This window comes from Pantherophis guttatus, chromosome 5 (assembly GCF_059756535.1).
Source record: "Pantherophis guttatus breed Tessera chromosome 5, ASM5975653v1, whole genome shotgun sequence".
NCBI lineage: Eukaryota > Metazoa > Chordata > Lepidosauria > Squamata > Colubridae > Pantherophis > Pantherophis guttatus.
This window is the reverse complement of record NC_142067.1, coordinates 97,080,516-97,107,836: the sequence shown is the minus strand read 5'-3', so window position 1 is coordinate 97,107,836 and position 27,321 is coordinate 97,080,516. Positions and strand designations below refer to the sequence as shown.

The window sequence follows — 27,321 nt, the reverse complement described above, 5'->3', positions numbered from 1 at the left end:
CCTTTATCTTTTTCTCTTTCCAAACCCCACCCTTTGAAATGGTTTTCTTCATCTGGAGTGATTTTCCTTGACCTTCCCCCAGGAAGCAAATGTGCGTGGGAGGTACTTTCCATTGTCTAATTCTAATGTCACTGCATCTGTTCTTTGGAAGGGGTATCCCTTCTCTTGGACTCTTAGTTCTTTGGTTTGAACCAATTTTTCTGGATGAAAAATTCTATAATCTTGTTAAGAAACAGTTTATGATTTTTAAATGCCATTTTTCCACAGTCATATGTACATGTACATGTACTGTGTGTACTGTGTACAGATACATACATGTATCTGTATGTCCGTACATTATGTGTATGTGTTAGTGTACTGTATGTGTGCATCTTTCCCTATTTAAAAATTTGTATATATTTTTCCTTATACAATATGTGTGTATGCAATTTTGTGAATTCCCCTTTCCTAGAATGTATTTTCTGCATTATATCTACTATGTTACGCAAGCTTTAGTTTTATGTACACATTTTTGGACACACTTTACCTTAAAATATACATTTTACATACTTTTTCTTTTCTTTTCTTTCTTTTTTCTTTTTTTTTTTCTTTTTGTTATTTGGAAGATGGCATGGGAGATTTTTGGAAACATGCAAAGGACAACTGTACTCTTGTTCTGTTTTCAGTTTGCAAAGGATTTTTTTTCCAGTAAAACATAAATCATGCCATTTGTAATCCATCTTTAGCTTCCCTGTCTTCCTCTTCCTCTTTCTCTTTCTTATTTTCTTCATGTAGTGCTTCTCTCTTTCTATTTCCATATAATCACTGCAGGAAAAGCATTTAGTGAACAAATGATTACTGCTGTCAAACTAATGATCCAGGTTTATTTTATTTTATTTTTAAAAAACTCTATAAAGTAGAATATTATTCCCAATTTTCTCAAACCATAAAGGATTACAGAAATGTATGAAACAATTACACACATGAACAGCCTGATACCCATGGAGATATCCAAAGCTTTTATCATCTGTTTACAAACACCACCAAAATTCAGAGAGTGACTTAACTCCATAGCATATTTATTGTTGCTTGCCAAAATCTTAGCTGTACTGCTGTGCTATCCACTTTACGTCAATTGATTAATTTGGTCTTTTCCTCCCTTTCCAGCAGACACAACTGATTGAAAGGCAGTAGAACGGAGGCTATTTGTAGGAACATTTATTTATTTTTTAAGTTTATATGCTGCCTAGCTCCCTGATAAGATGACTCTGGGTGGCTTACAAATCATAAAAGGATAAATAGAAAAGGAGTTAAAATGTTAAAACTATGCAAATTAAAAATTTAAAAGTTATGCAACCAAACAAAACCCAGGAACTAGGAGATGGTCAGTACAGGAATGAGATCTTATCTCATCGGCCATCTCCAGCAGTAAGCACCCCTGTTGGTCCCCCAAGTCAGCCAGCAAAAACCAAGTTTTAATACTTTTCCAGAAGGCCAAAGAGGTGGAAGCAGTCCTTCCCTCTGGTGATAAAATATTTTAAAGGGTCAGAGCCACAGTGGAAAAGTCTCTTCTTGACCTTGTCTGCTGGAATTCTGTAGAAGGTCTTTTCTGCTGGTATAAGGTGGTCCGTAGCAGCCTCTTTTGCTGGTGCAAGTGGAGCAGGCTATCCCATTGGGGTGAGATAGCTCCTCAGTTATCTTGATGAGACACTGTACTTACGTCTGTAATAAAGAATCCTATCACACAAAACTCGGTATCTCTAAAAATCAATGGATGGAAATTAATCAAGGACAGATCCAACCTAGAAATAAAGAGAAATTTTTCTGACAATTAACCAGTGGAACAGCTTGTCTCCAGAGGTTGTGGTGCTCCATCACTAGAGATTTTAAAGAATTGTTTGAAATGGTATATGAGTTCCTGCTTGAAAAGGGGATTGGACTGGAAGACTTCCAAGGTCTCTTCCAACACTGTTATTCTGTTATCTGGATTGCTTCATGTAGTCCAGGAACATTTCACAAACATGAGCAGTTGCAGGGATGGTTACAGTTGTTCAGTGCTGGAAGTTCAGTTTATTTCAAAACCACTAAAATGGCTGCAGTTGAAATATGTTATATTAGAAACATGAGGAAATGTTACAGGGGTGAAATCCAAAATGTTTCCCTACCGGTTCTGTGGGTGTGGCTTGGTGGGCGTGGCAGGGGAAGGGGCCTCTCCATTCCCACCCGACTCCAGGGGAAGGATACTGCAAAATCTCCATTCCCACCCCACTCTGGAGCCAGCCAGAGGTGGTATTTTCTGGTTCTCCGAACTACTCAAAATTTCCGCTACGGGTTCTCCAGAACCCTGTTAGAACCTGCTGGATTTCACCCCTGAAATGTTATATGAACTATGTTTATATCCTATTCTCATGCTGATCTGAAAGCTATATATCTGAAAAGCCATCCTTTCCAATTATGAGAAAGAAACCTGATCTGAGTGATTATTTCGCACTCTCCTGATTTATTGCTAGACTTATATATTTTATGGATATTGTACTTTTTACCATTTCTCCTATTGAAGTTAGATTTCTTTTGGAAGGGCAAATACAGGGTGGTACAATGATATACAGGTGTTTTAGTGGCACCAGGTGCTAGTTTGCCCCAGCCACAAAACTTCTCTAGGTAACTTTGGATCAGACACTTGATCACAGTTTGACCTACCTATGCAACATATGTAACATATGTTGTCTTTAGCTCCTGCACAACCATAAAACGATGTACAACAATCAAACCAGTGGTGGGTTTCTACCGGTTCGCCCTGGTTCACACAAACCGGTAGTGGCAGCAGCGGGAGGCTCCGCTCACCTGCCCAGACATCATCATGGACGCTCTGCGCATATGCAGAAGGTTCTGTGTACCCACACGCTCACAGTTACGAACCCACTACTGAATCAAACTAACAACAGGAGCAGAAAGGCCTTAAGTAAAGGAGGATAAAATGGGCTACCTATTAGTTTTCCTTTTCTAAAAATGTCTATGGACATGTATGTTTAAATGTCCCACAAAACTCTGCTAGCTACAGTATAAACTTCTATCACATGAAAGGTTGAGACTGCTCAATCCTTACGATGTGATCTTTTTTTTCTGTATAGGACTTTTCACTGTCAATTTGAACATCATTTTGTCCCATGCAATGTCCCCTGAACCAAACCAAAAGAGAAGTTTAAGAAAAGCTTCAGAACTAATCCATTTTTCTTTCCACACTGCTTTGTTTCAAAGCAAGATTTCTCTGTATGATTAGCGAGTAATACTATGGAGGTATCCCAAGGCACTTCATTTGGTGGAGGCTTTGATTCAATAATTACTTTGAACGTAAGCCCTAATGTATTTCTCCTACTTTCCTTTAGGGAGGACCAGTGATGTCCCCATGTTTTCATTGTTAAAAATAACTGTGGCTTCTGCATGTGGTTCTATATTGCAAACTACTGTTGTACAAATGTATTGGAAGAACTATATTTTCCAGATTTCTTTGCTGTCTGAGGATTCTGCAAGCTGTCTTCTAGCTATTCATAGGCACCTGATAGAGCAGCATAACATAACAGATCTTCTTAGACCATTTGCAGGTCTCTAAAAACCTGGTGTACAAAACATGCCAATAGTAAGGGCCTCTTCTTAGAAAGTGTGCCTATATCCCATCTTCTCTTAGTTTTTGAGAAAAGCTATTAGGCTTCCATTTCTCAGGTATCTAGTTTATATTAGTTATGTTCCCACAATGTTATTAACTAGGTATAGAGTAAATAAGTTCATATTTACTTTAGTCCATTAGATAGATTGGAAACAGGATTAAAATACATTTAGTTCTCTGAAAGGCATCTGCACCTAAGATCATATCAACAACAGCAATATTTTAGTAAAATCATGCTCATACCACCACAAAACACATAGTTCATAGTCCATATCCTTGTAGAATGATATTAAAATATACATGAAAGAATGTTATACAGAAAAGGGGGGAAAAGAAATAACACAAGCAGAAAAATTGAATTCATTTGAGAATTTTCCTCTGGCTTGAATATAGTTAATTAAAGAACTAGGTATGAAGAAACAGATTTCTCTTTTATTTGCAAAATGCTACATATTAAAATAAAGAATGCAATTCTACACCCACTTTCCCAAGAGTTAACCCTATTGAACTCAAAGTGAACAGGCTTCAGAAGTAGAAGAATGGAAAAATTCCCATCCATCTAATTTCTTCTGGGAAAGGACTTTGCAGAATTAATTTCATTGATCCTAACTGCCTTGAGAAACCAGAATACACTGAAAAACACAAGTAAAAGTCTTTGATACCAAGTATAAAGAGACAGAAGTGACAGAAATGTGATGGCAAAGAAATCTTCATCATCAAATAGTTTGTAATGACAATTCTATACAATGAGAAGGACAGGAAAGTTGTTAACTGAAAACAGGTTTTTTCCCCTTTGTCATATGTTAGTAATGAAGACATTAATTTGGGAGGAACATATTACATAGAAAATGGGCTTTTAATTTTCTTAATGAAATCTAGCTACAATATGACAGATTGAAAATGTGAATACAGTTTATATTTCCCCCTCCTCCTCCTCCCCCTCCCCCCCCTTTCTTCTTCCTTTCTAACTAGTGTACAGTGTGCCAAATATGTTTTTACTGTATCTCCCCACCCCACAACATTCTCCATCAAAGAGTGCTTATTTTAACTCAGGACTAATCTAAAGTGTGATCATGCCTCTCATTGAATAACATGGGAAAATCACAAGTGACTATAAGCTGTTTGTTTGTTTGTTTTTCAACAACATGGAATGAAATTTACAGACATAGAAGCCATTTGTAAAGCAATGAATGCGGCTTAATTTCAGAGAAATAGGTGCAAGAGAATTGTAGTTTGTTGTCTTTAAATACTGATAAAAAAGAAAGGAGCATACAAGGTTGTTATTTAGGGATGAGATTGGATCGTATTTACAGACATAATTATTCTTTACCTACTGCAAAATTTAAAACAATAGGTCAAGCAGGTGTTAGATTAAAAAAGATTTCTACTATGTGGAGGAAAGGAATGGAAGAAATAAAATTGCATACATTAGGAACAACTGAATTAGAAAACAATCCATTAAAAATCTGTTTTTGCATGGAATTAAATGTTATTGTTTAAGAAAGCATCTTGATTTCTCAATAATACGAATAATGGCCATTCAAGACATTCTGCTACATTTTTCATTCCATTCTTAGGGACTTATTATTTTGATTTGTCATAAAGGAATAGTTCCTTTAAATTTAAAGGCATGGCAGTCATTCAGTTCTACCCTTTTCCCTTTGATTCCTCATTCAGTGTTGAGTTGGTCTATAATTCATCATTGCCTTGTAGAGTCAAAGACATGTCCCAAACCACTCCGCAACCACACACAAGTTAGAATCAGGGCATATCACACTGTAATTCATTTTCTATTCATTTTTCTGAAAAGTAAGGGCTACTGGCCTATAACTATCAAGTCATAGTGGGATAAAAGCTTGAGTTGGGTTGGTGGTGGTAGGAGACAGGGGTGAAATCTACTTACCTTCCTTACCAGTTCGGAAGCACATGGGTCGCCTGCGTGCACGCATCACAGAAGTGTGCAGACTTGTGTATGCGCAAAACCTTCTGCACATGTGCAGAAACTAAAAAACACATCACTTCCTGGTTAAAACCAGGAAGTAATGACACCTGGCCAGGTGGGCCGAGCTATGATCCACTGTTGCTACCGGATCACCAAACCACTGGCCAAGATCTCTACCGGATCAGGCGATCTGGTCTGATCCAGGAGCATGTCACCCCTGGTAGGAGATCTAACAGCAAGACAGCATATTGCTTTTAAAAAATGGCACATATCTTTGCAAGTATTTCTGTGTAAAAGAACTTTTTACAGGAATTCCAGTATGTCAAAATGCAATATGTAGATGGAAGAGTCACAAGATACATTATTTCCCTGAGGTTGCAACCAACTGTAAACCCAACATCTTTAAAAACTAAAAACAACTAAGCAAAGTGTTGAAGGAATTATCAGTCATCCAAAAAAAAAAAAAGCTTCCTCAGGAAGGTTTTATTTTGCAGTGAAATCCCAAAGTATCAGGTGGATGTACTTTGGTGTTACTCCTCTGAAAAACTGACCCCGGTCTAAGCTTGTAAAGATGTCACGATCATAGCTAAAGGTTATGTGGCTGCAGGCCATTTCAATCTGTTTGTTCTTTGTCATCTGCTGTAAACACTGAAAAAGTGTAATCTTCTATTTTCTAGCAAGAAAAGAAAAGCATCACTGCCCCCCCCCTGATTTTTTAAAAATGGAACTACATGGACTTAAAAAATGAGAATGAAAAATAATGCATCTGTGCTAGTAAGAGATTCAGATTGCTGTGGAAATGGATGTCCTATAACAAGATTTTGCCTTGAAGAGAACAATGGCCTTTCCAACTCGAATTGACAGATGTAGGCTCAGAATGGTCAAAAGAAAAACCTGGTGTTGAAATGGCAATCTTGTGGGATTGGAAAGACAATAAAGGTATTATAGCCTGATAAACCTCTTCACCAACTTTTCCATCATAGTAGATTCCAGAACCCCATCAACCATTGGCAACGTTTTTCAAGGTTCTGCTATGGTATTTTGAGGTTCTGCTATGGTATACTATTTCCCACCTAATTCCAGCAGCCTTGATATTCAAACAGCTAGATGGCTTTGTACGTTTCTCTTTTGTAAGATACTAAAGACTTGTCTCTGCATCCAGGCCTGGGGCCAGGAGTGTGTGCAAGTATCAATTTTTTCAGCTTTCAATTTCCAAACATTAGGGATGCTCAAAAGTTGTGACATGCCATGGGGATTATAAAGATATTTTGGTTACTTTAATATAATTTAGATGTGCTTGGTAAGTAACTACATAAATATCATAACTTTTTAACATTTTGTTTGTTTCAGAGCCCTGTTTATTGGGTGTATTAGTGATTATGGAATATGATACTTTCTTGGCCGCTGTGTATTGTTGCAATTGTTTTTTATTTTATTTTAATTTTCGCCACCTAGAATCTCTTTTTGAGCTGGGTGATCATAAAGATTAAATAAGTAAATAACAAAAAAATGTGCTGTTTTCATACAGTAGGGGAAAAAAACATTTATGCCTTCATTGATTAAAGTTGCACTCCCTCAGCAACCTCCAGGTCCATTTTGAACTCAGACTTTCATTAGTTTTTTTTCCTTGCTCTAGACATCAGCAGAAATGTGATAAATATTCCTTAAAGGGGTTTAACTTGATTCCATCCCATTAATTGAAACAATATTTCAGGAAGTTTGGATGCTCACAAAGGGTGCATGCCAGAGCTCCTTATCCAGAGAATCTTGGGGAAATCTCTTTTATCCTAATTGTATAATTGTGCGGTAGGCAGGAGCTCCTTTGTGTAATGAGAAAGCAAGATTGAGGAGCATTATTAGTAGACCTCAGAGTGTGGTATCAATCAATCAAATGCTGATTCTATGTGGATAATAATAAAGTAAATTGTAATGTATCCCAAACAAGTTTGAAATCTCACTTTTTCTAGAATAGAAACAGTAAAATCATAGAGTAGGAAAGTAATGCTTTTATTTCAACAGTGTACATGTAGGTTGGAAAATCTTTTCTGAAAATGTCCTCAGGTTTCAAATTATTTTCATTTATGCAAAATCAAAGTTATGCAACCTTGAAATAATATATTCTTGGAATTTTCTGGGGAAGGTGGGTAATTATTTTATCATTAGACAAAGTGGCTGAAGTGTAGGGTTTCTTGGTGAAAAACAAAAAAGTTTCCAAAAATTTCATATGATTTCCATACAATTTTCTATTTCTAGAATGTTCAGGTTACCCAGAATCAGAAACATGATAGCAAATAGCCTGAGCACAAGAGCCTTTGTATGGCACTTTTTATTACTTAAAAAAGGAATATGACCCTTACATACTTTGAACTGCTGATTATAACCTACTGAACAAAACCCTACTTCAAGTGTTTGCATGGAAGAAAAAGCTGTGATAGGCTCTGTTTCTATATTTTCTTTGAATGTATGAATCTTTGCTTGATAACGTTTGTTAACATTTCATTGTATTTTTTAATCTGGATTATTTATTCCATGTATATATCAATTGATAAATCAATACATCAATTTTTAAGGGGGAAAAGGGAATGTAAAAGCACTGGAAAATAAAATGGCCACACATTTGGGAGAGAGGTTAAAGTAATTGTTTGCAAGTATAATAGTATACATAAAGCAGCATACATTAGCTTGCATTTGGTGCATCCTTTAAGATCTCGAATTTATCAAATGACAACATTCATTTTGCAGTATGTAGAAGACAACAAGAAAGTCAGCACCTTGGCAAGCTGACATTGCAGTACAGCATCATTTTAATTAGCTCACACAGAGGACACGCTGAGAAAAAACTGACATATCATTGAGGGATATACTATTAAAAACAATCCTCCTTGACCTGCCATTTATCAGAGTAAATAATACTGCCCTTCAAATCATATGACTTATGTCTTTCTTGGTGTCCTTTGAACTTTGAATTGCAAAATTCATTTGCAAAAGTTAAGAGTTCACCAAAATTTAGTTATGGGTGCCTCTTCACTATCTCACTATTCAATGGATATCTCTTCCCTTCTCATCTTCACTTCTCTCTCTCTCTCTCTCTCTCTCTCTCTCTCTCTCTCTCTCTCTCTCTCTCTCACACACACACACACACACACACACACACACACACACACACACACTTCTCTAAATAGGAAATGTTTTTTAAAAAAAGTTTCAAATGTTATTTTGAGTCCTTAGATAAATTCAGATGAAGGTTGAACAAACATGCTCAAAGAATTTCTACTACTGTACCACTGAGCCATTAAACTCTCCAGTGGTCAACAGAGTTTTATTGTACAATTTAAAACTGTTAACTTGTTGTTTGCAATGGCTTCTACACCTTCTTTAGTATTGCACGATTTTCACTATTATCACTTTCTGGCTAGAAAGAATATGCATATAAAAGCCTACGAAAAAGAAAAAGAAACATTGTACCTTTACAGGGAGGATACTTGAGAAGAGGGTGTGGCTCACTGATGACGCCTTACAAGGCAGAAATAGCTATCTGAGTCTCCCAATGAGCAGCACAGAGTTGCTGTTTGTCAGCAAGATACAAAAAGCCCAGAAACTTGTGAAGGAGATTTCACAGAACCAGGGCTGCAGAACATCTTAGCTTACGTAGGTAAAACCTGGCTAGAAAGAATATGCATATATATATATATATATATATATATATATATATATATATATATATATATATATATATATATATATATATATATATATATATATATATATATATATATATATATATATATATATATATATATATATAAAAATAATATGTTTATTGGACCCGTGTCCCTCCTGGTTGGTACTGGCCTCCCGGGAGGTTACACGAGACTGGCTCCAGGGAATTATAAGTGCTTCTCTGAGTGAGGGTGCCTTTCCTGCCGCCTTGAAAGAGGCGGTAGTGAGGCCCCTCCTCAAGAAGCCTTCCCTGGACCCGGCTGAATTAGCCAACTACCGTCCAGTCTCCAACCTTCGTTTTATGGCGAAGATTGTTGAGAGCATGGTGGCACAACAGCTTCCCCGGCACCTGGATGAAACTATCTATCTGGACCCGTACCAGTCGGGTTTCAGGCAGGGGTACAGCACTTAAATGGCATTGGTCGCATTGGTGGATGATCTCTGGAGGGCTCGGGACAGGGGTTGCTCCTCTGTCCTAGTCCTATTAGATCTCTCAGCGGCTTTTGATACCATCAACCATGGTATCATGCTGCAGCGGTTGAGAAGGTTAGGAATACGGGGCACCGTCCTGCGGTGGTTCTCCTCCTTCCTCTCTGACCGCTCACAGTTTGTGTTGGCAGGGGGGCAGAGGTCGACCTCGAGGCACCTCGCATGGGGAGTGCCGCAAGGGTCGGTCCTCTCGCCCCTTCTGTTCAACATTTATTTGAAGCCGCTGGGCGAGATCATCCGTGGTTTTGGGGTGAAGTGTCATCTGTACGCTGATGATACTCAGCTGTACATCTCCACCCCTGACCACCCCAACGATGCCCTTGATGTGATGTCTCGCTGCCTGGAGGCCGTGCAGGTCTGGATGGGGAGGAACAGGCTCAGACTCAACCCTTCCAAGACTGAGTGGCTGTGGCTCCCGGCATCCTGATATAGTCAGCAGGTGCCATCGCTGACTATTGGGGGTAAATCCTTGCCCCCCACAGAGAGGGCTCACAATCTGGGTGTCCTCCTGGATGCACGGCTGTCTTTAGAAGAGCATATGACGGCCGTGGCCAGGGGGGCCTTTTATCAGGTTTGCCTGATTCGCCAGTTGCAGCCCTTCTGGACCGGGACACCTTGCGCACGGTCACTCACGCCTTTGTCACCTCCCGGCTGGACTATTGTAATGCTCTCTACATGGGACTCCCCTTGAAGAGCACTCAGAGGCTCCAGCTGGTCCAGAATGCGGCCACGTGGGTGGTTATGGGCGCAACCCGTTGCGCCCATGTGACACCCCTCCTGCGCGAGCTGCACTGGCTCCCAGTGGTCTTCTGGGTGCGATTCAAGGTGCTGGTCACCGCCTTTAAAGCGCTCCATGGCATAGGACCCGGGTACCTTCGAGACCGACTTCTGCCACCAATAGCCTTCCACCGGCCAGTTCGCTCCCACAGAGAGGGCCTCCTCAGGGAAGTTATGGGCCTCTTCAGCCAAGTTATGTCGGCTGGCGACACCCAGGGGGAGGGCCTTCTCTGTGGGAGCCCCAGCCCTGTGGAATGAACTGCCCCCGGAAATACGTAAGATCTCCGACCTCCGGGTATTTCGTTGTGCACTCAAGACCCTGTTGTTCTGCCAGGCTGGGCTATCAATATAACAATTTTAAATTGGGTTTTAAATTTCTGGGGTTTTAAAATTTAGCCGAATTCATTTAATAATTTTAAACTATTTTAACTGATGTTGTTTTATTTTTTTAATAGGCTGTACACCGCCCTGAGTCCTTCGGGAGAAAGGCGGTATAGAAATAAAATTATATATATATATATATATATATATATATATATATATATATATATATATATATATATATATATGTGTGTGTGTGTGTGTGTGTGTGTGTGTGTGTGTGTGTGTGTGTGTGTGTGTGTGTGTGTGTTAGAGATAGATAGATAGATAGATATAGATATAGATATAGATATAGATATAGATATAGATATAGATATAGATATAGATATATAGGAAAGAGAAAATGGACTTGCCCAGAGTTACTCAGTTAGATTCCATGGCTGAAGATCAACTATAACCACCATATCTCCTAGAAAAATAAAAGGAATCTTTTTTTTAAAAAAGTGATGTTTTTCTACAGTTGCTGCCCATCTCTATTATTTACAAAATAACCCAAGTCTTCTATGTGGATGACTCTGGAATTCTTGAAAATATCATGTCATTTGGCTACTGGTTCAGCTTTAAGGATGATAAGTCAAGCAATTTATCTACCAAACATTTGGTCCTGGATTTCCAATTTCATGGTTAGCATCCTTACAAGATTCCATAATTTATTTCTAAGTAAGTATATACTGCCCATTTTTCTTTCTTCTGTCTATTCCCACATTTCCTGCGCGTTGTGCACAATTTTGGCTTTAACCAATACGCTGAAGAGGACAGTCATATCTTGACATCTATTAATTCTTTTTCATTACCAGAATAAACCATAAAAATAGAACACAAAAGCTTAAAGGAAGACTATAATACTTGCCCAATTTCCATTACTTGTCTTGCTCAATATAATGTAGCACTGAACACAGTCATTTATTTATTTATTTATTTATTTATTTATTTATTTATTTATTTATTTACATTTTAATTCTGCCTAGCTCATTAAGATTCCTTTGATATTTAGAAAAAATTAGTGCATGTGAAAAGCTTCAAACAGGGGTATTGAGATTTTTTTCCGGCTGGGTTTGAGCATAACCCTTTTAATTTGTGTCTCTGCATAACAGCTGGACTTCAGTGCATCATTGCAACTTAACAAAAGTAGGTCTCTCGATGTGAATAAAAACTGTAATTATCACAGGGGAACAAATTATACAGAAAGCTTTGCTTCAATAAGATTGCCACATATTTAGAATGCAGCTACATCAATACTATAGCATCATGAATGAACCAGAGAGTATTTCTATTAATTGTATATACCAGAGATGAATGAAAGCTATATAGAATTTTATGGTAGTGAATTTCCAGATCTTTTATTTTCAAAAACATCAATTAACCTGTTCTAATTATTTGTATTCTACAATAAACCAGCATATGAAGTATATTATCTCTCGACTAAATTTGATTCTGTGAGAGGTTGACCTGGACAATTGTCCTGTCTTCTTCTTCATGGGATTTCTCTAGACTGAAGGTTCTAACCTTTTCATTCCGCAGAGTAAGGCTGTGGTTTTATACAGAAGAGAATAAGCCCAAATCCCCACATTCCTCCAAATATGGACAAAAAATCTAATTTTAAGACATGTCCTCATCATATTACCATTTTTTTCATCCCTAAACTACTTCAGAGACTTCCTACACTGATGTTCAGATGCTTCTGGAGTACATTTCCTTTCTTCTTTCATAGAATAAAATAGAGTAGAGTAGAGTAGAGTAGAGTAGAGTAGAGTAGAGTAGAGTAGAGTAGAGTAGAGTAGAGTAGAATAGAGTAGAATAGAATAGAGTAGAATAGAATAGAATAGAATAGAATAGAATAGAATAGAATAGAATAGAATAGAACTTTATTGTCACTTTAAATGTACACTAATCAGCATACGTTAAAATGAATTTTTATTGTTTTCAATTTTCAAAAAATAACCATTATGCATATACCCACATACACACACATATGACACAGAGGAACATCACAGTCTAGTTCGAATGTATACATATACATGGTGGGGAAAAAAAAGAATCCTGCAAATTTACAAGATAGATAGCATAAGGAACAAAGCTGTTACAGAATCTAGTAGTCCTGCTATATATACTTCAAAACCTCCTCCCAGAGTGGAGCAACAGAAACAGACCATGAAGTGGGTGTGTAGGGTCTCTAACAATACTTCGAGTTCCAAGCACCTAGCGCTTATACTAAATAATGGGAAGCAAGCTTCCTATAATCTTCTCAGCTGTCCTTACCACACTCTGTATGGACCTTCTATTTGAGGCACTGCTACCACAAAACCATACCACAAACAATGATGCAGTTTGTTAGAACACTCTCAATCATGCCTCAATAAAAAGTGGCCAGGACAGAAGGAAAAATATGTGCCCTCCTCATCTGATGCAGGAAATGCAGATGCTGGTTTGCATGCTTCACTAAAGATAATGTAGGATGACACCAAGTCAGATTATTAATCTGCACCCCCAGATATTTAATACTATTGACCATCTCCACAGCTCCAGCCTTGATACAAAGTGGAGTATGACTATACCAGATCTTTCTAAAATCAACAATGATCTCCTTTGTTTTATTGACATTCAAAACCAGGTTATTTTTATTGCACCAGTCCACCAAAGCTTTCACCTCCTCCCTATAAGAATCTTCACTGTCATCCTGGATGAGACCCACCACTGCTGTGTCATCCGCATACTTCACAACATGATTCATAATAGACTTGGCACAGCAGTCATGGGTCATCGAGGTGAACAGTAACAGACACAGCCCTGTGGGGTACCTTACTCAGGGAGATGGAATTGGAAACTTTTCTTCCAACTTGCTCAAACCGAGTCCTATCATTAAGGAAATGAAGTATCCAGTTATAAAAAGAAGTATTAAAACTTACTCCCAGTTTGTTCTTCAAATGCTGAGGAATAATTGTATTAAACGCCAAACTAAAATTAACAAACAGCATTTGCACATGAGTATTCTTCTCTTCCAGGTGCGCCAAACTAATATGAAGCACACATATTGGACATGATTGTCTTGACATGATTTGGCCCATCTTTTCAGTTAACTAGGAGCTGCTCATTTCCTTCAAACTGGTGTGGACACACATCTTTCCTTCTGGTCTCTAGGCACTTTGCCTCACCAACATTTGCTATTTTGTTTTGTTTCAGGTCTTGAAAACCACCAGCCAGCTCCACAAAACAAGCAGGAGATAAATTTGACAAAGAGGCAGTAAGTGTCTTCTAGGTAGGGGACAGGGGTGGGCTTAAAAAATGTTAGCAAGGGATTCTCTGCCCAGTGGCTGGGTGGGTGTGGCCATGGTGAGTGTGGCCTAGTCGGCCTCCTGCACCATGGCCGGTGGGGGGGCATTTTTGCCCTCCCCGGGCTCCAGAGGCTTTCCTCGAGCCTCTGGGAGGGTGAAAACGGCTTCCCCAGGCTTTAGAGGCCCTCTGGAAGCCAGAAAGAGGCCCATTTCCAGCCTTCCTGAACTTCCGGTAGGCCCATTCTTCACCCTCCCTGAGCCTCTGCATGAGCCCTGCACTTACCTGCATCCAAAATGGGCCATGTGGGGACTCCTGGGTGGGGCAGGGTGGGGTGAATGGAGCCAGGAGTGTGATTTGGGGGTTCTCCGAACTGCACAGAATCTTAGCTAGAGGTTGTCTTGAACCCCTGCAAACCCCCAGCAGCCCATCCCTGGTAGGGGACAACGATGCAGTGGGATAAATCACTACATGACCCACCAATTGTCAAGCTCTTTGGGGGTCTACTTTAAATGCCCATCACTTCTCACCCATTTTACAAGCTGTGGGATGGGTAGAGTAGAAAGATATATTTTTAAACACTAAGCAATTCAAAATACATATTTGAAGAATTAATGCCTTAAATGCTTTAAATATTGTTTTCCATATTAGCTTTCCTGAGTTCAGAAATCAGTATTGAAGACATACTCACTGATCACACACAAATGTCAAAATAATACTGTCAGGAGACAGACACTTTGGAAGTCTCTCCATGTCTGGGAATACCTTACCATCTGGTGACTTCAGACCTATTTTTTCAGGACTTTAAAAAACCTTGTAGAATTTTTGATTCCCACCCCCTGCTTTGATTAGCTGAACCTTCTTTTGATTGGATGTTTTGCAATATCATCAGTGGCCCCTACCACTAGCTATTTTGAGTTTTATGACTTCATTATTTTTATCACTTATTAATTGCTACTTATTTGGTATATCGATTGTTGGAAGCTGTCTTGAGCAGATTGCAATCCTTTAAGCCTGCCTATTTTTACTTCATAAACACATGCTTTAATTCTAAGATTTTTTTTAAAATACTTCTGAGGAAGATTTTTCATTTCATCTTTTATTCAGAACTAAACTATAGCAGTCTAACACTTTGGATCAAGAAGAAAATACCCACTTTTACAGGACACGTACAGTCCTTGAATCTTATTTTCATGTTCTATGTAATTCGTAAAAGTGCACTGCGGAAATTCAGATACAAAACGTAACTAATTTCTTGCTTATTTTTGATAACTCTTTGGCTATTCTCTTCCACACTCTCTCCCCCCATTGCTATCCTTTAAACCTGCTATTCAGCAGGTTCTGACAGGTTCTGGAGAACCGGTAGTGGAAATTTTGAGTAGTTCGGAGAACCAGCAAATGCCACTCTGGCTAGCCCCAGAGTGGGGTGGGGATGGAGATTTTGCAGCATCCTTCCCCCAGGAGTGGGGAGGGAATGGGGATTTTGCAGTATCCTTCCCCTGAAGAGGGGTGGAAATGGAGATTTTGCAGTATCCTTCCCTGCCATGCCCACTAAACCACACTCACTGAGCCACACCATGCTTACCGAGCCACACCATGCTCACCGAGCCACGCCCACAGAACCGGTAGTAAAAAATTTTGAATTTTACCACTGCCCCATTGCAAAAATAAGGAGCAGCCAGAGGATTGTTGAGTCTAATATATGTCCTTTTTCCAAGCTGACTATTCCAAGCAAGGATCGTAATGAGGGAATTAAAGGAGAAGAAGGTGCCCATTGAAAGAGGAAAAAATATGTTCGTCCTTTTTTAATCACAACCAGGAATCTACTTTTGAAACATATGACATTGATTTGTTTTGTTTCTCTGGAAAGTAACAAGTTGCAAGGTAGGGTAACATCAATTACTCATGGCTAAGCAGGGACTGGAATCCAGGTGTGTGTATATACATTTTGGCAAGTCAGAGATAGATTGGCCATTATTTGGGAGGGGGGGGAGATTAGGTATTGCATGCGTAACTTTGATCTTTCAGAGAAGTGAACTTAATGGTTCCCCCCCCCCTCTATTTTCCTGAATTAAGCTCTTGCCCTCAATAGTATTGGAGGGGCATATCAACCAAGTAGCTAATGCTCTTGGCTTAACTTAAAGCTCCTATGCTGCATTCTACAGTTTGTAAGGAACCTGTAAAGAAATAAAAATGGTTTGTGTGCCTGATTATTTCCCAAGGGTTTCAAATGTTACTCATAAAAAGAAGAAGCTTGGATTCATGAACATGATTGTACTATTCGCTTTTTAGTGGGGTTGGAATTTACAGGGCTTTAGAGTAAACCCTTGATATCTGATATTGCCCACTCTTGAAAAAATCATTTCCTCTTCCCATATTTCTTCTTAAGAATAATTTAATACATTCTTTTATGTGCCATATCCTCATGGTATACTTTTCTGAAGAGCCATGGTGGCACAATAGTTAAAATGCAGGCTGACTCTGCCCACTGCCGGGAGTTCGATCATGACTGGCTCAAGGTTGACTCAGCCTTCCATCCTTCCATGGTTGGTAAAATGAGGACCCAAATTGTTGGGAGCAATATGCTAACTCTGTAAACCACTTAGACAGTGCTTTAAAGCACTATGAAGCGGTATATAAGTCTACGTGCTATTGCTGTTTTCTGGCAATTTATTACTTCAAAAATGTGATTCCCAAAGGAAAAAAAACTAGAACCATTGCATTGTTTCAGCTTGTATCATCATAATTATACCAGATTCATGGTCAAGGAAAATGTTCATGCTTCTGATTGTTAGTGCTGCCTTGACTGCAATGGATTCAGAGCAGTGGTGAAATTCAATTTTTTTTACTACCGGTTCTGTGGGCATGGCTTTGTGGGCGTGGCTTTGTGGGTGTGGCTTTGTGGGCATGGAAGGGGAGGATACTGCAAAATCTCCATTCCCACCCCACTCCAGTGGAAGGATATTGCAAAATCTCCATTCCCACCCCACTCTGGGACCAGCCAGAGGTGGTATTCGCCGGTTCTCTGAACTACTCAAAATTTCCGCTACCGGTTCTCCAGAACCTGTCAGAACCATGCTGGATTGCATCTCTGATTCAGAAAAATAGCAGTTTCAGGAAAGGGGTATCATCTACTTTTTAAAAAAAACATTAATAACTGTACTTGAGTAATTTCTAAATTAAATATCTTTCTTTCGCCAAAGAAAGAGATCTGGATCCTTCTATTCTCTTATCAAAATAAATCTAACTGAGATCCTTATGCAGAGCAGTTATTTCTCTTTGTATTACTTCCCAGCCCAAACTCACGACAATGATATCTGTGCTCTTTTCTTTCTCAAGGACTCATTCCTATACCATTATTGACACTTTCCAATCAATATGTTTAAGAGCTTTTTTTTTTTCTCCTCCCAGATCAAATGCAGGAGTGATTTGTATGTTTACCTTGATAATATACACTTGTCTCTTTAAGGTGACAGCAGATGGTCCAATCAGAAGTGGCAGGACTAAGTGCAGAAAATACAGCAAGCCATCTCAGGCTCCCTTAACCATAAAATCGATGAGTTTATGCTCAACTGAGCGATAAGAAATACTCATGAAATGTCCAAGGGTGAATCAGGGTGGCTGGGTTACCAAGTTCCTCTCTCCGCTAAGTGCAAAGCGCATGAGTAATGAGCCCTTTCCACATCATCAAAGGCAAGGAAAATATTTATCAGTTAAATATTGTGTCCCCTTTCCTCTATTTCTGTGTCTGAATATCTCTTTTGGCAATTGGTCCTTTTTCTTAAATATCTTTCTCTCTTTAAATATAAATATAAACAAAGGAATAAAACTTCCACTAGCTTGAGAATATATGATTGCTGAGTTTGATTGCAGAGTTAATCTTTCTGCTATCCTTTCTTTTCCTTTTTGAGTTCTCGGAAACTGACACAGGAAGCTTTAAAGCTATGTATCTTTGGGTTTTTTTTTTACTATTATTATTTCATGGTTGCATTTTATTTATTTTACCTGCAATATTATTACTCCTATTGTTACTAAATCATCAACACCACCCATAGAAACCTGGAAAGGACATGCATTCTAATTGTAGTGGCTGGCATATAACCTCATTCTTAAAATCTATTGTAGAAACATTAGTGCTCACATTGTTCCTTCTTCTATTGTACGAGGAAAAAAAAGCAATGTGGCTTATTGCTTGCAAAGACGGTAAGTTAGAGGAACAGGAATACGCATTGCATTCTTATGCAATTTTGCAGCGTAATCTTATATAATTATAAATCAAACATGGCAGTGTTTACACAGCAAGAAAGGCAAAGTGAGACATAGAGATATAGCTCATGCCATCTTCTACTAAATAATTTTAATTGGACAAGCACTATGATTCTGTATAACTGTAATTCCAGTGAAATTAAATTTCTTTATGATACACTATTTCAATAAGCTTGGGAAATATGGGGTGCTACCTCATGAAAATTAGCCAAGTAAATATTCCAAGAAAGTTTTTTTTTCCAGTTTTCTCATTTCCCAACTTTGCAAGTATATAGGATCAGGTACCATGAGGGAATAATGCCATCAATGATAGCCTTGTTGCCACTGATGGATGCTGTAGTCACATGATAAGAAAGTGCTGAGGAGTTGATCTGTCATAAGACACTTAAGATAAATACGGTAGTTATTGTTATCATATGGGGAGCAGGTGTGTGAAATCTTTACTAGAAAATGTTTGCTGCCAATGACATGAAACATGAAGTTTTTGTTTCTATGCTAGAATCGTGTCACAAAGTTTTGACCTGATCTTAGTATAGGTTGTACTGGATGCCTGACCCATTGGATACTGCATATCCTGAAATATTTATACTCACACTTTGTTACCGTGTACAAATAACTAAGTATCAATCCTGCATCACCTCACACATCATTGCGGTTATAAAAATATGTGACATGAATGCTAAGTCTCATTCATTCATGGAAGTAACATTGTGACAGTACACACGGTAGATCAGTGGTTGCTCATTAAACTGAAGACTATAGGAACTCTTTCTACACCCAGAGACACATCTGGAGCAAGACAGATATATTTATACAGTATTCTTCTTGAACACTATTACTGAAGATCTTACGTAGTAAGAGGAGTGTACTTATTCTCTTAATTCTTTTTTATAGTTGGGTAGTGGTCATTGCTTCTTGTAGTAGAAAATGTCAGTATCTGCAATATGAGGAAGTACCTGTTTCCTGAATCTCCCACCATTCAGCATCATACATGATAGTAGTAACATTGTAGAGAGTCAGTCTGTGTAATTGTAAAAGCACCATGAGACTATGAGTTCTAGTCCTGCCAAGGCATGAAGCCAGCTTGAGCCAGACACTCTCCTTCAGCCTAAGAAGCAGGCAGTGGCAAAACATTGCCATTAACTAACTCAAAGGAACCAAAAATATACTCCCCAGTGTTCTTATGAAATAACAATATCTCTTAAATTATATCAATGTGAGGGTCATCAAGACATGGTGAGCATATTATTCCAAAGTAATGAAGTGGGCACAGAAAAGTTTTCTGAGCCACACTCCTGGATCTCAAGCATTTTTGGGCTGAATTAAAGGCAGACTCTATTTGGAGAAAACACCACTCTAGATAACATGGAGAAGCCATGTAGGTTTTAAGGGCCTTAATCCTTAATTATAGTGAAAAACACAAATGTGAAAAACATTTTTGCGACCAATGTAACTCCTATGCTATACATTCCTTAACATTCCTGAAGCAGTTCTTCCCTATCAGAGTATGTGGTGCTGTAATGCTTCATCATCATCATTAGGTCCTGTGCAGAGTACATTGGGCAGCAGATGTTTTCCAGTGATTTTGTTCATTTGCAGTATCTTTGTCATCATCCTCAGGGACCTTAATAATCTTTCTTAAGTGTTTGGCACCAGGTTTTCTGAGGCCAGCCTCATTTTCACCAGGTGGTATGTAGTGCAATTTTTAGATGCCAGTCAGTTATGGCCAACCAGTCACATGCGATGTTCAGTCACAGTTCTCAATAGATGTTTTAAATCTGATCTTTGTAATACCTCTTCATTATTGATATGGTCATGATATGAGACGGAGCATTCTTCTCAAGCAGCATTGTTGGTACATTTAACCATTTAATCATCTAGATTGTATATTTCTATGTTTCACAAGCATATATTACAGTTAGTATAACAACATTCTTGAAGAGACCAAATTGGGCTCATGCATTAAAACATGGCTGCCGCCATTCCAATTCGATAGTTAATGGCCTTCTCCATCAATAGATATAATGCTGCCAAAATAAGTAAATAGCCTGGCCACAGACTTAATAGGCATATTATCCTGAGCACTTCCAACTTGCATGAACTTGTTCTTCTCAAAATTTATACATAAGCCAATTTTGTGGGCCTCATTACCTAAGCTGGTGGTCATTTCTTGCAAGCATCCCTATATAATGCTTACCACCTAAAATTTCCAAGTAGTTTTCAAAGATAGCTCCAAGTAAATCACATTATCATAATTAAATCTTGATGTTAAATCTTAAATTTAATTAATAATAATAATAATGTAATGACAGCATGATTGCCAGGACTTCCCATTGGATAAAGCATGGATCATTTGAAGCTGGGCAAAGACTACACTGGCTACATCCCCCACCTGCTGATCAAATAAAAGTCATGAATCCAGGAGGACCCTCAAGTTATGGGCATGCTCCCTTAGAATAAATAAAGCCCCATCCTCAGTAAGCATAGGTACTATGGTCAGACAAGTGAGCATTTGGACAAACACCAAATCAGTCTTGCTAGAACTGAAATTCAATTTGTTTTATCCCCTTCACTTGCTTACTGTGCCAGATATTGAGCAGGAACAACCCCATATCTCCAGTATTGCAGGAGTAGCCTGTAGCTCAACTGCTTCTTCCTCATAGCTACACACTGGAAACATTCACTCACCAATCCAGAAGGATCAATAGTATGAAGTGTCACTGAAATATCCAGTAAGATCCTATCATCCAAGTCCCAGAAGAGGCAATTTGCATACTATGGCATAATTTAGTTTGGTCTGCAATATTACAGATCCCCAAAACTATTGGCATTGCTACAAGAGGCCTTATTTGAAGCAAACCAATTTTCTTAAATGTCCCAATGCCTTTACAGTGTGTACATTCAAATCAACATACTTGGGATGATCTTCTATCCTTGTGGATAACAAAGGCAGCTTTGTGATTAATTGCATCTTGATTCCATTCAACAGACGGGAGTGTCTGCAGGAATAGTTAATGGCTGCTGCCTGGTTTATTGCAATCCTGTTTTTTTTTTCCAAACCTGATTAGCAATTGAATACTGAGAACTGATTGATGGATCCACTGTTTCTTTACAGGGCTATAAACATATTCCAAAATGGAATATACATATTTTTACTTTAAAAATAACAGCATCACTAGCGTATTGAGGAAAGGAAAGAATTACTTACATATAAAATTAAGGGACAAAATCAGAAACCTTTTCAGATTGCCTATTTACACTATGTTTTTATTATTTTTTAATTCTAAAAAGATATGATGAAACTTTTCCTTTACATGCTTATGCTATTGGGAGGAGTCATGTTTTGCATATCAATGTGGGCACAGAAAACACAATATGGTAAGAAACCTACCCACTAATACTGTATTACTTTTCAAACTGACTTTAAAACAATATTCAGAGATTGATGAAACACCTCCCTCCCTCCCTCCCCTCTGTCTCTGTCTCTGTCTCTCTCTCTCCCTCTCCGTCCCCCTCTCCCTTTCCCTCTGTGTGTGTGTGCATTACACACATCTATATTTGAAATGCCATTTCATCTAATCTCATTGGGAACATGGTGGCTTGAATGGTTGGGATGCTGGGCAGGAGGCTAGCAAGTCCATGTTCGAGATTCGAAAGCTGCCATAGGGCAAGGCTGAACTCTCATCCTTCACCCCAGTTCCTGCCAGGGAGATAAAAGAAGTTCCCAATTGAGCATTCCCTATGCAATAGTGACTGCTAATCCTTTCAACCAGGAAGCACCTTGGTGCTTCTCACACAAATGCAAAAAAATGTTTTTAAAGAAAACCCTGAACATTAGGAGAAGATAAAAGAGAAAGTGTTATCTGTTTCTTGCTTTACTTCTTAGGGATATGAACCCCATTCCCAAGGACAAATAATTATGTGAAAACAAGGCTCCAATGTTGGAAAAGGTAGATGGAAGACAACAATCAACAGCAAGGATGGTTCAAAGATTACATACTAATATGAATATTATGAACATTTCTTCTGTCTGGGATAGAATGGGTGAGAGAATTAACTTCTAAACTATCTTGCTATTCTACCAATCAACTCCGGAGATCAATGGGAGGATAACTCATCACCCTCACATAGATAAGATGTTGAATTATGATTTAAACATAGATTTTATTTGTTATGTTATTATTTTATTCCAGAACTTTTAACTAGATACTCTTTGACTATTTTGAATTGTACTGATCTTTGACTGTAATAAATACTTCCTTTTATTTCATTCTACCACTCTGAAGTAGATTAATATACAAAAGCTAATGGTTTTCAGAATATATACAGTCTACAGCTGCTTTGTATATTTGGATGGATGCATTTTATGATCTGCAGTTTAGAAAAGCATTTTCGACATTTTACTATATTTGATTTTTATAATGATGTGTCTAAAGAAAAAAATAGGGAGTTGCAAAAGTAGTTTTTATCACATTTGCATATTATTAAAAGACATGAGGATCTTGAAATATATTTATTATTTACTAAAAGGTCTTCATATGCCTGTAAATGTGAAGATGGTTATTTTCTGGAAACAACAATATATACAGCCACCTAGTATTGGTTCTACCTCCACATTTGTGATTTGATAACACAATGATAACACATTCAGTAAGAGAAATATTGGGTGAATGTGAGGTTAATGCCTATTAATAGATTGTGCCATACTAGAATAACTGGTAATTTGGCCAAGAAAGTGAAAAAAATGATAAGTAGCAGCGAAAAAAAAATAGGGAGGAGGATAATATTATCAGTAAGAATCAAATTAGTAGAAAGAAACCAATAAATAATATGAACTTCATCTAAAGGCCCTCATGATTCTTAATTTGTGTTACAACAACAGTTATCTCCTTTTAGTTTAGTTTTTGTTACTCTGACTATCTCATTTTGGCTAACTCTTTAACTCATTTTTGGCTCTGTTTCAAGAAAATTTCAAAGGCATCTTTAATCTAAAGTAACCAACCTGGATCATTTCTGTATTGTCCATACATTTCTTCTATCATTTTGTATAGTTTGATTATGACTGTACATGGGCACCACACTACATTTTGGAGACCTTTCATAAATTGCGATTTCAAGGAGAAAATCTTTTCAAAACAGGGAAACATCTCCATTCTGAAAGCAAACAAGAAGCCCCAAAAGGTGGCTAAACAATAATTTGAAGGATTAATAGTGGTTACTTTTGTTCCTATGTTTCAGTATACATAGCTGAAATAGAAATTATACCAAGATTGTAGTACAGGAATACATCCAATTCTTCTATCTGCATGACCGTATGAATGCTGGCTAGGTGACTTTGGGCCAGTCACTCTCTCAGCCCAAATCACCTCACAGGGTTGCTGTTAGGGGAGATGATAAATAAAGGAAGGAGCTTTAGTTATGTTTATAAAAAACATCAAAAGTAGTAAATAAATAAATAAATAAATAAATAAATTTTGAAACAAAAAAAGCATGAGGGAAAAACCTTATTCTACAAAGAACTCTATCAACCTTGCACTGGTCAAGCTTTTTACTTTCTTACATGAAAGTTTATTATTCCCCATTTCAAAATGAATTTCTGATTTAAAATAAAAATCAGCTTGAAAAATTTTCACACGTTGTATTTATCTTTTCAGCTAAAGTAGCCTTTTGTATGTATTTTTCTCACAGCCTGGATTTTTGTACTTAACATTTCTTAATGCACGTACTTCTCTGCATTTTCATCTAATGTAATGTGTATTTATGCAACTTTTTCCTACAATTGTCTTTTTAATAAATTGTAATCTACAATGTCAAGGATAAAGAAGTGCACATTTAAATTTAAGATGTTTCAATCTATGTATATTATGAGAAAATGCAAGTTGGTAAATTACAAACTGAATGAGTTTTGCTGCTATCCCTAAAGCTTTCCAGCTGATGATTTCATAGAAACTGTAAAACCACATAACTGATTATCACTAAGACTTCAGAACCAGATCTAAAGAACAGTGTGATTAAATCACATTTATCTGCTAAAGGATGTCCTAGGAACCAATGGAAAAAGTATTTTGTGGGATAATTTTATAAATTGGGTGAAATCGATGTACACCTCATAGACACCATAAATACAGTAGGCAGTCTTCAATTTACAACCGCAACTGAGCCCAACATTTCTGTTGCTAAGGGAGACATTTGTTAAGTGAGTTTTCAATGACAATTCTTGCCACAGTTGTTAAATGAATCATTGCAATTGTTAAAGTTAATTACATGGTTGTTAAATGAATCTGGCTTCTCCATTGATTTTGCTTTTCAGAAGGTTGAAAAAGGTGATCACATGAAGACCTGCAATTGTCCTAAATGTGAATCAATTGCCAAGCTTCTGAATTTTGATCATGTGACCATGGGTATGCCACAACGATCCTTGGTGTGAAAAACAGTCCTAAGTCACTTTTTTCAGTGCCATTGTAACTTCAATGACTACCATGGTGAATGGGCCACGACAGCGCCGAATGGGCAGCAGCGAACAAGTGGCCATGGCGCCAAATGGGCCAGATGCATGCTGGGAGGCAGAGACAGGTTTTTTTTCTTGTTTTCCTCCCCAAAAAGCTAGGTGTGTCTTATAGTCTGGAGCATCTTATACTCCGAAAAATATGGTAAATATAAACTCAGATTTCACCCAAAAACACCTTTATGGCTTTCAACACAATAAATATTTTATAGACAACAAATGCTAAATAAACATAAATGCTTAACCTACAGAACATACAAAATGTAGAAGAATATTTTCAAGGGGATTTTAAAATGAAATCATGAGGTTTAATAATGGAAGGATGCTCTTGTGAATGTCTATAAAGGTATTTCAAATCTTTGCTGGAAATGTGAACAACATGAAGGGACTTTTTACCATGTTTGGTGGACATGTAAAAAGCCAAAACATTTTGGATACATGCATTAATTCAGAAAGTCTTAAAGTTTAAAGTACAACTGAAACCAGAGAGTTTTCTTTTTTGGACTAATGAATAAGCAGCCAGAAAATAGTCACTGAACTTTGATTTTACATATAATAACTGCAGCAAGGCCATTATATGCTCCAAAATGGAAAGACTCAACACTATCAATAACTAAGGAATGATGGAAATGGCAGAGATAGCTAAATTAATCTGTGATTAAAAGAAAAAATATATAGTTTATGATCAACCAGAAAGTCCTTATAGGCTTTTTGCATGGAATAGAAAAAAAAATGCTTAGGATTTGTGGGTTGGATGATTTGGGGAAAAAAATATCAATAATAGAAAGAATAGGGTTTTTTTTGTAATCATAGAGTAAGGGTTTTTTTGTAAATATACTTTTATTTGTTGTAAAGCAAGCTTCTACTTTCTATTCTTTTAAATTTTTTTCTTTCTGTAGTCCTTCCTTCCTTCCTTCCTTCCTTCCTTCCTTCCTTCCTTCCTTCCTTCCTTTCTCCTTCCCTCCCCACTCACTCCTTCCCTCCCTCCCTCCCTCCCTCTGTCCATCTGTTAAATCTGTTTGTTTGTTTGTCTGTCTGTCTGTCTGTCTTTATTAGTTTGGGTTAGTTTTTATGGATTTTGTAAAACTTTAATACAAACATATTTAAAAAAGAAAACAAAATGGGATTTAACTATCAAGATGAAGATGAATAGTCCTGAAGACAATTAGAAATCTAAGACCACTGAAATATGTTAGGATACACATAAGACACCATTTTAACTCTAGTCATTAGTTAACTAAAATTAACCAGTCCCATAGATTTGAAGAAATCAATGAAACTATATCTCATCTAAAATACTCAACTAGGTCAACAAAGATAAAAATAATGGCAGCATATATCTAAAAATAGAATGAGAGAGTCACTATCTGCCATCCAAAACAAAATTAAAAAAATGTACACACTGCAAACAAGGAAATAGCACAGTCACCACTTGCCTTATAAGTACACTGTTAATCAAAACAACAATTTATGCAATTAGTATGCAACTAAAGAACCAGGGTGTTTTTGTTTATATTTTGTTTATATCTTTATAGGTTTATAGATAGACATGCATATATATTAAATCTGAATTAAACTTGGGCATGTGTGGTTAAATATCTAAAATATGTATGTGATTGCCTATCTTATTAGTATGCATTTACTACTACTGAATTCTTAAGTTAAGTAATTAAATATGTAAATGGACATTTGGAAATGTGAATGGAAATTTGTACACAAAATTATACTACCTTTCTGGTTATGCATTGACAGTAATTGTGGGCTTCCACTAGGCTTGAATTAATATCTCCTCAGTAACTGAACTTTTGCAAGAGTGTACAGTTGACAACTACTCCATGGACCATGAAGGTCATTCATGATAAGCAGGGTTTTTGCCCATTTTATTGCCTTTCGGTCTTCTTAGAAAGAGGGCACTGCAGGAAGCATTGAAAGCAGTGGTGGGTTCCTCCCGTTTCGGCCCGGTTCTCCCGAGCCGGTAGCAGTGACGATATGACGTCACTGAACCGGTTCTGCCCCCCTGCCCCCCCACCCCCCCTGCGCCCCCCACCTCCACGTTATCCTTACCTTTTATTTGCCCCCACCCCCAATCTATTGCTGCCTCCTGAGTCCCAGCTGATGGCTACAGGGAAAAAAACTGTTTAAACTCTTGCCGTGGGGCTTCAAAGGGCCCCCCTACAGCTGATCAGTGTTAAAAGAAAACAAATGAGTAGACTAGTGCCTGCAAAAATACATGAGTAGATCAGTGCCTGCAAAAATACATGAGTAGATCAGTGCCTGCAAAAATAAATGGGTAGACCAGTGCCTGCAAAAATAAATGGGTAGATCGGT

General features: G+C 37.8%; 2 long non-coding RNA genes across 2 annotated transcripts in view; one reads left to right on the top strand and one right to left on the bottom strand.

Moving 5' to 3' along the window:
• Positions 1 to 563: 563 nt before the first annotated feature.
• The window catches only part of LOC117667268 (uncharacterized), a 41,323-nt gene continuing 14,565 nt past the window's right edge, over positions 564 to 27,321 (bottom strand). The window contains exons 2-3 of the long non-coding RNA XR_004592000.3: positions 23,754 to 23,866; positions 564 to 804 (exon numbers count right to left, since the gene is read on the bottom strand). This is a non-coding gene — a long non-coding RNA (uncharacterized LOC117667268). The remainder of the gene's footprint in view (positions 805 to 23,753; positions 23,867 to 27,321) is intronic.
• LOC117667271 (uncharacterized) lies at positions 14,131 to 18,063 on the top strand. The gene is made up of 2 exons (XR_004592001.3): positions 14,131 to 14,193; positions 17,692 to 18,063. It is a non-coding gene; the product is annotated as an uncharacterized LOC117667271 (long non-coding RNA).